This window comes from Sapajus apella, unplaced genomic scaffold (assembly GCF_009761245.1).
Source record: "Sapajus apella isolate SASKATOON/1434 unplaced genomic scaffold, GSC_monkey_1.0 scaffold3, whole genome shotgun sequence".
Lineage (NCBI taxonomy): Eukaryota > Metazoa > Chordata > Mammalia > Primates > Cebidae > Sapajus > Sapajus apella.
Window position 1 is genome coordinate 46,253,119 of NW_022436943.1, and position 15,906 is coordinate 46,269,024.

A 15,906-nucleotide genomic window follows, 5' to 3' on the forward strand; every position below is an offset into this window, starting at 1 on the left:
TGAGGGAAGCGACGAGGGAGGTGGAAGAAGGTTGGGGTGGAGGGAAGACTTTGGGAATCTTTCTAGGCAGAGCACCCTCATCAGCTTTTAAAACAGAGGGCTTTATGACTACTGTTTCTCACTGAGTGTCTCTCTCTCTCTCTGTGTGTGTGTCTGTCTGTCTCACACACACATTTTTTGGTTTAAATAGCAGAAAGGCAATGACTGCTCTTTACAGGACAGAATCACATGCTTTTGCACTGACTACAAGGAAACCTACTGGGCACCAATCAACTTTGCAAGTTAGAACATAAGACATGAAATAGTAAAGCAAAAAGCTACAGAGAATCTATTGCCCAAACTACCTTGCATGTGTGGGGCTTGGTGGCCTTACACTTGCCTAATGCCCCTGCCCAACTGTGTTGTCCCTATTACTCTTCCACAAATACACACACTCATGGTCCCCCTGTGCCCAAACACACAGGGCAGAACCAAAGACCGTGGGCTACCCACACACACAGAGAGAAGGAGAATTGGAATTTTATTTCTCACCACCACTGTGACCTTGGGCAAGTTACCTAACCTCTCTGAGCTTCAGCTTCCTCATCTGGACAATAATAATATTTCCTAATGCTGTTGTGAGGATTAACCAAGGTAAAGCATACAAAGTGCTTAATACAAGGACTGGCACAAAGTAAGGTTAATAAATGTGATCTGCCGCTATTGAAAATGTTGGAGATGACATTGAAGATCACATTATTGTCATTTTCATAAGAAAATTAACTGGTTTATAATTTAAATGAGATCTCACTAAACTTCTAGCAATCTGACTGCATAATTAAAACTCTGGTTTTCTACCCAGGAAAGAACAAATATTGTCCAGATTTTAAGCACACCCTAGCTGGGCTGTTATCTCTAGAATGCTGAGATGCTGCCATGGTGGTCTCCAGTAATACCTTGTGTATATAAACATCCTTATATCTGAAAAGCATATAGAATTATAAATAATAAAAGGTACAGATAGAATGGAACTGGAAAGCATGAAAGCAAGAGTGTGAACACAAAAGTCCAGTTATAAGCAGGGTAAAAGTTAAAGGTGCTGCACTTACAGTCTACAGAGTACTTTGGGTGGGGTGCAATGGCTCATGCCTGTAATCCCAGCACTTCGCGAAGCCGAGATGGGTGGATCACCTGAAGTCAGGAGTTCGAGACCAGCCTGACCAACATAAAGAAACCCCATCTCTACTAAAAATACAAAATTAGCCAGGCATGGTGGTGCATGTCTGTAATCGCAGCTACTCAGGAGGCTGAGGCAGGAGAATCGCTTGAACCCAGGAGGCGGAGGTTGCAGTGAGCTGAGATCGCGCCATTGCACTCCAGCCTGGGTAACAAGAGTAAAGCTCTGTCAAAAAAAAAAAAAAAAGTGCTTTGTATGTCCCCACTCCTGATGGCCCCTCAGCCGGCCTGGAAAGTAGACATTACTCTGCCCGCTTCACAGGTGAGGAAATCGAGTTTCAGCCACGTGGCAGGACCAGCATCCAGAGAATAGTGGGAGATGCTGAGTCAGAAGAGATAGGAAAGGGCTGCAATACATAGGGCCTGGAGGACTTGGTAGAAGACTTTAGATTTTGTTTGGGGCTCAGTGGAAAGCCTTCAAGGCTGTAAGCAGGAGAGTGCTGCCACCTGATCTACGTTTTAAGAAGATCACCGGCCAGAGTGGAGAAGGCAAAAGTGGAACCAAGGAGGCCGCTTGGGAGGCTGCTTTGGAAGTTCCAGTAAGAGATGAGGGCAGTGCCCATGGAGGTAAAGAGAAGGGGACAGATTGAGAGATACAGAGAGGGTCCAAAGATAGCCTTACTAAGGAACGGATGTAGATGTTGGCAGAGAGGGGAGAAGGCACAGTTTCCCAGTGAGTTGCTGGGTGGTTGATTTAGGGTGTCTTCAGGAGGAACCTGTTGGAGGTTGCGGGGAGGGGAGTCAAGGGATCCTTGCAAACTTGTCAGGCTGCAGCAACCTAGGCATGCACTTTTGCACAGAGTTGAGTTCCCTAAACATGCACCCTTCTCTGGCAGAGAGCAGGTCTTATTCTTTTGCTCCTGGGCATTGAATAAATGCCTTCTGTGAACTGAGGGAGCTTAGGCCCACCCCACTCAGTCTGTCTGTACAGAATGGTGCCGCTGGCTCCGAGAGGCCCTGTATTCCTGCTGCCGCCAGGGAACCGGGGAGCAAGTAATGACCCTTCTCAGAATGTTGGGCCTGATACAAGAAACAAACAAAAACCCCTGATGTCCTACCTTCTAATGTTTCAGACTTCGGGTAACTTTTTCTTTTGCCAGTCTCCATGGGATCTTTCCTCTGCTCATGTTTGAAAGTGAGTCTTTTTTATTTTTTTTAATGTTGTTACTCAGGCCTTAAGTAACCTTTGTCCTATGATGGCTTCTGGAAGGATGAAGCCTAAGTTAGTATAAAAGTAATTGCTGTTAACACAAAAATTAGTCAGGCATGGTGGTGTGCACCTGTAATCCCAGCTACTCGGGAGGCTGAGGCAGGAGAATCACTTGAACCGGGAGACGGACGTTGCATGCTGTGAGCCAAGATCGTGCCACTGCATCCAGCCTGGGCAACAGAGCAAGACTCCATCTCAAAAAAAAAAAAAAAAAGTAATTGTGGCTTTTGCCATTGAAAGTAACGGCAAAACTGCAATTACTTTTGCACCAACCAATAGACTAATAATAAGATCAACACTAACAATAGGCATTTATAGAGTGTCATCCCATTAAAAGACCTCTCTTATATACAGTCCTTGATTTTAGCCTCATGAAAATCTCTGAGGTAAGATAAATGGCATGTGTAGCTCTATTTGAGAGGCCAAGGAACATAGCAACCACGAACATGTAAATGACAGTAATTGCATGGTTACACTGAAAGAGCTGAGCTGGATAAGGTACTCAGAACAGGGCCTGCAATATGAATGTTAGATGATGATGTTGTGATTCGCCTCCAGATAGAGAAACTGAGGCACGATGAGGCTGTGATGTCCCCACACTCAGTAGTGGAATCAGTTTCAAGCTGTGTACACTCTGGTGTTCCCAGACGCCATCCTCAGAAGGAATCTATGTGGCTTTTGGGGACATGCATTTGGACAGGAAGGCCTCTGCCAGCGCTGGGTCCTGGTGAAATTCCTCTCTCCTCTGTGCGAGCTTCCCCGCCTCTCCCTCAGCCTGAAATCTCTGCTCTTCTCCCATCGAGTCTGCCTTCCCGCTGAGGGGGGTTGAGCTCACTGTCTGGGACCACTCTACCCTCTCCTCCCCGCCCTGCCTCCTGCCCCAGGTGGCCTTCCCTCTGCCTGTCACCTTCCAGTACTCCACCCAGTGTCCTTCTCCAACAGGTTTCTGCAGTCGGGAGTTCCCCAGGCCCTGAGGACAGGCCCGTGATGTCACTGAGCCCAGGTCCCTCCTCAAGGGTGGGTCTTGGCAACAGAGGCCTTGCCTCATACCTTGTCACTCTCCATCCCTATGTGCCAGGCCCAGCACAAAGCCCAGAGCCCATACCAGACACTCTATAGAGCTGGCTTTTAAAAATTGACAAAGGTGGTCATCACCAGAACCCACCTTCACACATGGGGGATGTGTTCCTGAAGACTGTCCCCTCGGGGAGCGTGCCCTTTATTCCAAAGCTGGCACCAGGGTCCTGGGCACCCCAAGTGCATGAAACCCCTGAGAATACCTCCCCACCCCCCACCACCACCCAGCACCACACTGTCCTCCCTGGTGTGGGCCAAACTCTGCCCTCTGAAGGTAGCTGCAGTCACACCTGAGGAACCGGGAGTGTGACTTCCCTTCAGAAACGCAGTTGTGGGGAGACAGGTCCTCATCACAGGAGGCCCTTAGACAGTAAAGATCCCGGCTTTACACTTCACCTCATAGCACGACTCTGAAGACGGCTCCGAACCTGGCCTTCCCAACACACCTTGGGCAAGGGCCACATCACCAGGGTAAAGGTGGAAAGTCTGCCACAGGGAGCTCTTTCAAAAAATGGCTCTCCTTTGGCTGTCTCAGTTGAGCGAGTGTGTTTACATTTTGGCCTCAAAATATATGTTGAGGAATGAATGAGTGAGTGAGTGTAGCAGTGCGACCTCATCCCCTCACAGCCGGAGCATGGGTTTGAGAGGCAGTGTGCGTGTGCGTGCCTGTGAGAGAGAGAAGGGCCGCTGAACCAGAGACGGTCTCTTTTTCGGAGGCAGCCCCGGGGCCGCGACACCTCTTTTCAGTTGTCACTGAAGAAGGCGAAGCAGGTGGCCGGAGTCAGCCGCCACGCTCCTTCCTTTGCTTCTTCCTCTCCCCGACGGCCTGCAAATTTGTTTCAGCCCAGCGGCTCCCTCCACTGACCTGAATTTAATTATTTTATTCTTTATAAATGGAACACTTCCCCCATCCCCTATTCTCAGCCCCCCACAGCCCCGCAGATTAACTGACCTCCCCTCATTAAGGGTTCTGAGGACTCAGGTTTGCGTGGGAAGACGTTTGGGGCCCGTTCACAGGCCTTGCTTGTTTGCAGGTCCCACTGTCCATCTCTGTTAAAATAATGAAGATTTGGCCAGGCAGGGGGTCTGGAAGGATGTTTTGCCTGAATTCCCAATATCTGCTTTTCTTCCAGCAAAATATTTTCCTGGGCATTGGTGGGAGAGGAAAAGGACAGTCGCTGTGTCTTCAGAGAGCAATCTCTAGCCGGCTGGCAGCGGTTCTGAGGCCGCCAGCGCACCCTGCCCCCAGCACTCCTCTGATCTCCATTCTTGTGGCCAGGGTGGGGTCGGAGCCAAGAGATTTTCAGCATGGGTATCATGGAAAGAGGAGGCGGTGTTGAAATCCAGCTCTATGCAGTTCCTGAGTGATTGTGATGAGTGCTGAGGTGTCACTGAAACCTGTTGACCGAGGCTGCCACCACCAGGGTCTCTTCCTGGCCACTTGCCTGTGAACTAAAACCAGCGGGTTGGATGGAATTCTCAGCAAAGCCCTGAATCCATTTGGTGGTCACCAAGAAGCATGGGATGGCCGGGCAGGGACCTTTCTGGGTTTTTCAAGGTGGAAAGGTGGCACTGCCGTTTACCAGCTGTGTTCCTTGTGGCTCTGAGTCTCCGTTTCTTCATTGGAGGCATGAAGTTGATGCTGCCTGTTTGCTGGGTGAGCGGCTCTGGAGCCAGACATTCCCAGCTCGGATGCTCACTTGCTGTGTGGCTTTGGGCAAGCTGCTTACCTGTCTGTGCCTGGTTTTCCTTGTTGTATTAGTTTCCTGGGGTTGCTGGAACAAATTAGTATAAACTGGGTGGGTTAAAGCAATAGAAATGTATTCTCTCACAGTTCTGGAGACTTAAAGTCTGGAATCAAGTGCACGCCAAGCCCTATTCCCTCTGAAGCTCTAGGGAAAATCCTTTCTGGCCTCTTCTGCTGCTGGTGCTGCTGGCATTCCTTGTAGCTGCATTTATGTCTCCCATCTCTGCCTCTGTCTTCATGTCCCCTTCTGTTCTGTCTGTGAGTTTCTCCTCTGGGTGTCTCAGGTGGACATTTGCCATTGGATTTAGGGCCCATCGGGATAATCCAGAATGACCTTATCTTGATATCTTAATTACATCTACAAAGATTCTTTTCAAATAAGCTCACATTCACGGGTTCTGAGAACTAGAACACGGACATATCATTTGGGGAGCCACGTCAACCTGCTACTCTCATCTATCAAATGAGGATGGCATCAGTGCCTAGCACGATACGGAGTTTACATGAGCAAATGTGTCTCGTGCCCCGCACACAGCAAATGTTTGTTCTTTTCATAATCCGTACTGATCCACAATTCCATAATTACCACGATCATCATCACCATCATCATAGCCAACTTTCATTGAGAGACTTTCTAAACTTAACACATCTAAAATTAACTCTTGACTCTTTCCCAGTCTTCAACAGCTCAGTAAATAGTACCTCTGTTAACCCCAAAGCACAAGCCAACATCTTACAAATTATCCACGTTTCTTCTTTTTCTCTCATACTCCATTCCATCCAGAAATCTTGGCTGTTCTGTCTGCAAAATAGATCTCCAACCCAACCACAGCCTTCCAAGACCCCCGGTTGGCACCCCCCAGGTGCCCTTCATGTTTTGATGGGTATGAATGGCGCCCCGGGACACACATGAGCTTCAGTAATGCTGCTTCTCACCGCCTCTACCACTGTCCCCCATTCAAGACATCACTACCGGCCAGGCACAGTGGCATACGACTGTAATCCCAGCACTTTGGGAAGCCAAGATGGGCAGATCACCTGAGATCAGGAGTTGAAGACCAGCCTAACCAACATGGTGAAACCCCATCTCTACTAAAAATACAAAAAATTAGCCGGGCCTGGTGGTGCATGCCTGTAATCCTACTCAGAAGGCTGAGGCAGAAGAATTGCTTGAGACCAGGAGGCGGAGGTTGCTGTGAACCTAGATCACACGACCACACTCCAGCCTGGGCAACAGAGTGAGACTCCCGTTCAAAAAAAAAAAAAAAAGCCACCACTGCCTCTCACATGGATCACTGCAGTAGCTGCTGGCTGTTCTCAGCTTTATCTCTTGCCCCCAGCACCCCCTTATCTCCTGCATGTACCCATGACTGTCAACTCTCCTTGGAGCTATTTTTTAAAAACATGAGTCAGATTTGTTTCTCCTCTGCCCAAGCCTCCACTCATTCCCCCATCTCACTCAGAGCAAAAGCCAAGTCTTCCCCGCAGCCCCACATCCTCTCCTGCCTCTCTGTCACTCTGCTGCAGCCCGCGGACCTGGGGCTCACTCTGAGACACCGGCCACCTGTTTCGGCATTTGCACTGGCTGTGTTCTCAGCCTAGAACACTCTTCTCCCAGCTATCATTGTGGTCTTCTCCCTCACTGCACTGTCGCTCACATGTTTCCCATAGAATTCCAGGTGTGCCACTCACACCCACCAAAACATGAAGAGCCCCCCCAGGTGCGATATAGGGGTCCTGGAAGGCTGTGGTTGGGTTGGAGATCTATTTTGCAGACCGAATAGCCAAGATTTCTGGATGGAATGGAGTGTGAGAGAAAAAGAAGAAACGTGGATGATTTGCAGGATGTTGGCTTGTTTGTTGGGGTTAACAGAGGTATTATTTACTGAGCTGTTGAAGACTGGGAAAGAGTCAATAGTTAATTTTGGACATGTTAAGTTTGGGAAGTCTCTCAATGAAAGCTGGCTATGATGACGGTAATGATGATTGTGATAATTATGAAATTGTGGTCCTGCTTAAAAGGCACCCCCTCCAGTAGGCCCTTCCCTGACAATCATAGCTCTAACCACACCCCATCAATCTCCATCCCTTTATTCTGGTTTTTCTTCAAAGCTCTTAGTGCTGCTGATCTTGCTGGTCAAATTGTCTGCTTTCCCCATTACACCCAAGCTCCATGAGGCAAAGGGCTTTGTTTTGACTCCTCTAGGATCCTCAGCACCTGGCACGTGTGAGCCACATCGTAAACATTTCCTGGATGAGGGAATTATTATGGGCTAGGATCTGGCTTTGTATGCATGACCTCATACCTCCCAGCCGTGTGAGGTTGGTACTGTAATATCCTTATTTGCCCCAGGCTTGGGGGCTCAGAAAGAGTAAATAAATGTTCCCTGGCTACCCAACTAAGCCACTGTTAGCAGCAGGATCTGAACCAACTCGTCTTACTCCAGAACCCACTCTCTGAATCACCATCTGTCATGAGGCAGAAATGAAAGACTGTAAGTGAAAGACATTTGGAAATGGAAACGCACTGCCTGAAAGTACCAGAAGGACAGCGGCCGTGCCTGCGCCGTCTGAGCAGATCCCTCCGAATTGATTTGGTTCTCCTTCCTGTTTAATTTTTTAAATTTTGAGAACTATTTTTGCTGCCTCCTGGATGATACAACTTGAGGTGGTGGGAAAGGTGTCTGCAAACATCATTGCACTGTTCAGTGACTGTCAGGCTCTGATGGCTGGGAATGCTCTAGAAATGGGCACCCAGGCTGCATGAATGTACCCTTTATTTCAAAAACAGGTCAGTTTACTTTTCTGCCTTTAATAAACATGGCATACTGATTAGAATCAAATATTTTGGCATAGAGGATATGCAGAGAGTGTTCATCTGAGTCAAGATTCGTTTATTCCCAGCTCTATCAATAAAATACCTTGTGGCTTTAAATAATAGTGACTCTTATTTCTGAATCCTAGCAGGTGCTAGGCACATTCCAAGTGCTTTACATTTATTAACTCATTTAATTCCGCAAACCTTCTTGGAAGTAAGTACTCTTATTAACACCATGTAATGGTAGTCACTGAGGCACAGCCATGTTAAATCCCTTAGCCAAAGTTCCACAGCCAAGCATCGGCAGGCCCAGGATGTGAACTCAGGCAGTCTGCTTCCTGGGGACACTTCGTAACCAAACTGGTTCTCCTTTGTGACTCTCAGCTTCTTATCTGTACATTTCAGGGAATGTACTCTGTCATGGTTTCCAGCTTGAAAAAAATTCGTGCTTTTGAGACTGAGAATCTGGTAGGAGTTTTGAGTCATGGGCGTGAATGCAAAAAGAGAGTAAGAGAATGGGATGAGACTGGGCAGAGCCGAGAATATTACAGACGGGCTGAGCTACGGGCTCCCTTTCAGACCGGTTCTTGCCTGCATCTTGTCATGCTGCTGTTTGCTACTTTTCTTGCCTCGGTGGTTTGTAAGAAGTAAGAGCCCCAGGTACACATCTCCCCTATCCACTCTGTTTTAGCAAAGGAAAATGAAGCCCTTATGGTCACCTGGTGTTTTAACTTTAAAACAGCCTCATCTCTCTTTTCTTATTTAATTCACACAGAAATCCTGTGTGCCGAGCCAAGGATATTCCCATTTTGTAGATAAGGAAATGGAGACAGGGATTGAGAAAACCAATATTCAGGTCACATTTACCTCGTCCTGACTCTTACAGGTATCTCCTGGATTCTATCCCATGGTTTTTTGTACTTTACTATTTTTTTTTTTTTGAGATGGGAGTTTCATTCTTGTTGCCCAGGCTGGAGTGCAATGGCACCATCTCGGCTCACCACAATGTCTGCCTCCCGGGTTCAAGCACTTCTCCTGCCTCAGCCTCCCAAGTAGCTGGGATTACAGGTGTGCACCACCACACCCAGCTAATTTTGTATTTTTAGTAGAGAAGGGGTTTCTTCTGGTTGGTCAAGCTGGTCTCGAACTCCCTAACTCAGGTGATCCTCCTGCCTCGGCCTCCCAAAGTGGTGGGATGACAGGCGTGAGCCACCGCACCCGGCTGTACTTTACTAATTCTAACAAACGCAGCCTTTGATCACTCTCAGCTACCTCCCACACTGGTTCCATGACTAGGTGGGTTATACTCATCATCATGATACCACCCATGCTGGGGAGCCTTCTATGTACCAGCAATTTTTCTGGGGGCTTTTCGCATCGTATTTCCTTCTAATCTCCACAATTCTCCTTTGAGATGCCCAGTGTTATGATGCCCATTGTACAGATCAGGTGAGATGCTTAAGGCCACACAGCCCCAAATCAACACATGCAGACATCACATAGGTAGGAAGTATGAATCCAGCATCTGAATGTGTTAGCACAGAGGGTCCCCTCCCTGGCTAAAGCCTCCTGGAACTCCCAGTCATGCAAGACAATGTCCAAATTCCCCAGTGTGGTGTGCGTGCGCCCCTGCAGTAACTACCCTGCCCCTCCAGCTCACGAGCTGGCTCCACATTCCCTCAACTTGGCCACACTCAGCCAGGCTGCTCCTCTCAGCCGCGCCCTTGCTCTGGACCTCACCCCTCCACTCCCCTCCTTGGAATTCACACTCTCCAACCCCTCTCCGGCTGGCGATTTCCACCCATCCTTCATGGACCAGGCCAAACACCGCCTTCCCCATGCAACTTCCCACCCACCATCTCCCTACACCCTTTTCCCTGCCCTGTCACCCCTCCCAGGGCATCTGCACCACTCGCCAGCAGAGTCACAGGTCCCTAACACAGCCCATACTCCGTGGGATGCTGAAAAGTGAACAGGGAACATCTGCCCCACCTAAGGGCATCTGATGCCTCTTTTTTTTTTTTTTTTTTTTTTACCACATTACCAATCTTTTTATTATTTTGAACAACGCTTGTTAATGCACATTCTTGACTATATATCTGTGAAATATGTTCAATTATTTTCTTTTTTTTAAATTGCATTTTTTTAACATATCGCTCCAGCACAACAAAACATCTTTGTGGCATGTATTTGAACCACGGGCCACCAGCCTGAGGCTCCTGGGAGCCCCTCAGTGAATGGCATACTTCTCTACCTGGTTAGTGCTCTGTATGGTCAGGCCGAGCCTCCCAGGCCCCTGAGGAGTGGGAGCAGCCACCACTGGACAAGCTGAGGGATGCTGGGTGGCCCTTGGTCTCCCCTCCTCTCACGGCATGCCTGGTGCCTCCTGGACTTCTGATGCAGGGCCTCATACCTCTTGAGGAGTGAGAAAAAGGGCTGCATTGGGATGTGGAACCCCAGGTCCTCACCCTACACATTTGGATTCAAATCCAAGGACTTCTATGAATGCGGCTTTTCTGGCCCTTGGTTCCGTCATCTACAACATGATGGGATAAATTGGGAGCTCTCCAAGGTTCCACCCAGTGGGAGCATGCAGGCACTTCCTTTATTTCCCTCCTTGTAGCTTGGAGAAACTGAGGCCCACGAGCAGGGGACTTTCTCAGAGCCAGCCCAGTTGGAGGTGGGACTGGAGCTCCTACCCTGGCCAGACCTGCAGCCCTCCACCTTGCTGCGATGTCCTGACTCCTCTCCCTGACCTCCCAGTCCCTGGAAGCCTCTTTCCCTCCTTCTGCCCTGCCAGTGTTTCTCACCTGCCGGACATGAAGGTCAGCCATGCCAAGAGTTGGTCTTGAATCAGAACCAGAATGGGAACTCCCAGGGCACTGGCCACCTAGGTGTACTCACTGGCACGAAGCAGGCAAGGCCTCCTCTAGCTACCTCCTGTTTGAATCCTATGCATCTTTCAATCCAGCTCCCATGGCACCTCCTACCAGGCAGCCCTTCCAGGGCACCCCCACAAGAGACATCATCTGAATAAGCCCTCCCATCCATGACACGGTATCGTCCCCCTGTGGGCGTTTTCATTTCCTTTTAAATACTTGTGTGTACCCCATAGTACCAATTGCCTCCATTTTCCGATGCCTACCACTCATCTCTGCTTCAATACCTGATATAGTATTCTAAGTGTCGGATATATATTTGTGGAATAAATGGAGGTCTCTTCCTTCAGAATGAATGGTCAGGTATATAAGCGTCCATCCATTCCAGGGCCAGACTGGGTTGAATCTTAGCTCTGGGCTCTGTGCACCGTGGGACCTTAAGTCAAGCGACTTAACACTTTGGTGCCTCTGATTCCTCACTTGTAAAGTAGGGATAATCATAGTGCCTAGCTAACAAGGTAGCTCTGTGGATTACATGGGTCATCATGTAAATGACGTGCTTAAAACAGTGGCCAGCAAAAGTTGTTACATTTTGGCAATTTTTTTTAATACTGTAAGTTCTCGGGTACATGTGTAGAATGTGCAGGTTTGTTACATAGGTATGCATGTGCCATGGTGGTTTGCTGCATCCATCACCCCGTCATCTACATTAGGTATTTCTCCTAATGCTATCCCTCCCCTAGCCCCTCAACCCCCCAACAGGCCCTGGCAAATCTACATGCAAGTTTGTATTTTATTTTTTGAAAGTATATGATACCACCTTGCAGTTCGAGTTGGGCTTTAGCTAGCTGCCAAGCTCTTCCCATCCTTGCATTTTCTGCATCTGCCTCACATTTGCACAGCCCAGGTCAGAGTGTGCCCCAAGCAACCCTCTTTCTTGGAGCAGGGGGTCGGGGAAGGGAGAGATGGATTCCCAAATCTCTGTCTTAACTGCCCGCCAGTTTGGGGCTCGTGGCCACATTAAGTGCTCTTACTCAATTCATGTGACTTGACAAATTTGGAATGTGTTAGGGAAAGGGAGTTTTTCCAGCTATGAGTCAGTACATTTATGCACTCACACACACTCACACATTTTTTTCTTAAAAAAAAGTTTAGCGAGAATCACTTATGAGTATAAAATGGAAACCTCTGGAAATTTTATTTGGACCCTAATGCCAAGTAATATTTAAGACATTTAATAAAGGGTTTGAAACAAGATACAGTTGGAAGAAAACACAGCTAGCTGCCTTCTCCTTCTGTATTCTCCGCTACCATGTTGTACACAGGAAGATCCAAATTACATGAGTTTAATCTCATTCCTCTTGAATACTCAGATTTTTGCTAAACATGATCAGGAAATAAGAGATGTGTAAAAGCAGGGATGCCAAACCGGTATCTGTTAAGCACCTAGATGTACCAGAGAGCCATGGGTGGGGATCATATCCCAAGTTCAAGAGGCAGTATAGGGGGAAATGAAACAATTTGATTCAGACAGGCTTGGGTTCAAACCCTAGCACCTCATTTCATAATATTATCTAGTCTCCATCATATTCCATTTTATGGATGACAAAACTGAGGCTCAGAGAAGATCAACTATTTTGTTTCTGGACACAAAGCTCTTATGTGGTAGAAACTGCATTCTAAACTGAGTCTGTCAGTCTCTAGCCAAGAATACACTGTCTCCCTATGCTAAAGAAAGTGGTTTCAAATTATTGTTTCTCAGAGTGGAGTTTCCATACCAGGGAGGGAGGCAGACACACCCATTGTCAAAGATGATGTCTGTAGATCCTAACCAGGCACCGCTTCTGGGAGACCAGTGTCTTCAGCCACTTTCCAAGCCTTGCCTCTGCATCCTGCCTGTTAGGGATTAGGAAGAGCCTGGTTCCCCCAGGTTGATCTTCTCCTTACTGTTGTTTATTTTAAAGAAAGAAACCACCACCCACCCAGAGGGCTTCTGTTTTCTGGTTCACTCATATCTCTTTTGTGAGAGCTCACTTTCACAGACTCCCAATCTTGAGGGAGCTGTGTCTTTTTCTCAGAAACAGGAGCCATAATCAAAGGTGCATTCATATCTGTCAGCAGCCGTGTTGGAGCCAGAGTTACCCGAGGCAGGGCAGAAGGAGGCGCAGGCCAGGTACCAGGGAGAATTTTTCCCTAAACAAATCAGATCACCCTATGGTTTCCTCTTCTAAAGATCGTGGGGTACCTGGTGGTGCTTCTCAGATTGCTGGGGGATCTGAAAGGGGCCTGGGGGTGAACAGGACACATCCTTCCATCTTACAAATACTTTTGAGGGTCACCATATTCTGGGAACCGCAGACACAATCCAGTTCTTCAGTGGCTTCCCATCACGCACAGGTGAAGACAGAACTTCTTGAAAGGATTCCAGTCCTTGGGGCGATCTGGCTCTGCTATTTCTCTGGCCTTCTCGGCTTCAGCCACTCTGGCAGCTGCCAGTCTCTGGGGTCCACCGTGTCCCACCCGCCACGGCCCACACATGGCCTCCACCACTCGTTCAGCCTTTCTTCCTCTCCCTGCCTGGTTTGTGCTGCTTGTCCTCCAGGTCTCGCTGCAATCTGCTGTATCCTCCTGTGCCTCTCCGTGCAATCCTGCCACACTGCACAGTGCTTCAGTGAGCACAATAGTGTCATTGAAGCCTTTATCTCCAGCTCAACTCTAAGGCCAGGGCTCACCTAATCTCCCCATGGCCTGGCCCCTAGTCAAAGTCCCATAAAGAGTTGTTGAAAGAATGAAGAGACATCAGTGAGCAAAATAGACGCTGCCCTTAGCAAGTGACACAGTCGCAAATGGAAAAAACAAAACAAAACAAAAAAAACAGATCCTGGCCTTCCCAATGCTGGACACGTACATCTTCCTAGAGTGTCAGTTGTCAAATTGTACTTGACAACTTTGAGGGAGAAATATTTTGAAACAAATACGGGTCAATTCTAGAGTTGAATTCCACATCCTCGTCAATGTCCAAGATGTCAAGCTGCGTCTACACACCCCAGGGCAGTTGGGAAACACAGGCTCTTCTGTCCTCTTAGGGAATCTCGGTTAAGTTAGGCTGTGGCTGTTGGGCGAGATGGCCCAGTTTTCTACAACTCCAGTTACGCGGCCATAGTTGAAGAGGCATTGTGGGGAAGAAAAATGGAAAGATGGCCCAGTCAGGCCTGAGTTCCAGCCTCCGTGTTGAACTTTCTACTCTTACCACTCTGGGCAACTTTTTTAATATCGCAGGTTCAGGGTTTACCATCTATAGAATGGGTATGTAAATGCCTGCAGTTGCTGCTGCTATGGAAAAGGAAGATAAGGCTCGGGAGCCAGCCCCGAGCTTCCTAGCACAGAGTATGTGCGACGGACGTGGTGGCCATCATGTAAGCGATTTTGCAGATTTGCAAATGACCACTGTGTTTTTTTTTTTTTTTTTCCATATGAACAGCATTTTCTGCCCTTCTGAATTAAAGGCTATTGTTCGGGACCCAAGTGAAATATTGCCTGGAACAAAGACAGATCACTGAAGACTGCACTTCCGGCTTGCAGAGGGAGGGCTGAGCTCAGACTCCACGGAAGTCACTTGGAGCTTTCCACCGTTTTTGAGCTTGACCTTGCTCTTATTTCTGGGCTGGGCTGGCTCCAGCCAGAGCTGGTTTCTCCCTCCCGCCTGCTCCCTGGCTGCACTCACACCTTTCCCTCAGTTTGAGGCCATCACCTTAGGACATCTCTGCGTTTTTACTAGACCTGGAGCTTCTTACTCATCTGCTAAATGTTTGCTGAATGAGAAGTGGAATGGGATCAACTTCTTAAGAGGGAGTGACCCTCAGGGAGGGCACTTCTCTTCTACAGGCCATTAAAGTCGCTTCCCTGATTCTCCTGGCAATCCGACAGGCTTAAACTAGGCCAAAAGGGAATATGTGGGGACTCATGAGGAGAATGCTACTGGCTTATTTTTCCTTCTTGTGATTTTCTCCATCTGACCAGTAATTTCTGGCAAAAGGAGTCCTGAACCAGGAAGGTTGGAAATGTGTATGCATTTGGATCTCAGAGGGCACCAAAAGCCCTATAATTCAGGCTAACTCTGCTGCCCTCCATCCACGTGCAGGGACAGTGGGCTCCACTCAGCATGCACTGTGGCCTTGGATTCCCCTCCACAACCCAAGGAGGCAGCTCTGGTTAGAGCCCGGCCTGGCTGAGGAGGAAACCCAGGTCCAGGAAGGAAAGTGATTGGCATAAGGACACAGAACACATATGTGTGAGAGGCGGGACCAGACTCAGCCCTGCTGTCTCCAAGACCAATGCTCTTTCCACCACGCTCATTAGGATCTAGTGGGGTCTAGCGGGGTGATGGTGCAGCACTGGGTTTAAGGAGAAATGGAGAAAACAGAGCTGATTCAGTGAGAGTCCCTAGCTCTGAGAATAAGTCACTGTGCAGCCCAGCCAAGTCGCTCTGCCCCTGTGTATTCCAGTTGCTGCCTAGTCAGTTGAGGATAATAACAGGTATGGTCAATTACAAGAACAGCTAACACCTGCTCACGCTGCTCTAAGCACTTTATATGTATCACCTCCCTCAATCCTGCAGGGGAAGGTGGTGTTAATTAGGGGAAGAGCGAGGGCAGATCATTTGAGAGGAACTAGCATGACTAGCTATGTGGCTGTGGAGCATGATGGGTTCAAGAAAGAAGAAGCCAGTGAGCCAGGAACATGGTGTGGGGAGGGGGATGGGGAGAGGTGAGAGGCAGCAGCCTCACAGGGCTGCAGAGGCCATGGGGTGGGGAGCATGACCTTTGCCCTGACCCAGGTGAGGAGTCTGTTAGCTGCCCCTGTCTTGCACCCCCTCTTTATACATTGTACCTTCTCCCACTCAGTCTATTATTTGTCTTTCTCCTTTTTTATGCCATGAATTTCTTAAGGGTAGGAACCA

At 48.4% G+C, this 15,906-nt stretch overlaps 1 protein-coding gene across 1 annotated transcript in view; it reads left to right on the forward strand.

The window, feature by feature from the left end:
- ZHX2 (zinc fingers and homeoboxes 2) overlaps positions 1–15,906 on the forward strand; it is a 191,314-nt gene that overhangs the window by 60,384 nt on the left and 115,024 nt on the right. The window lies entirely within an intron of this gene.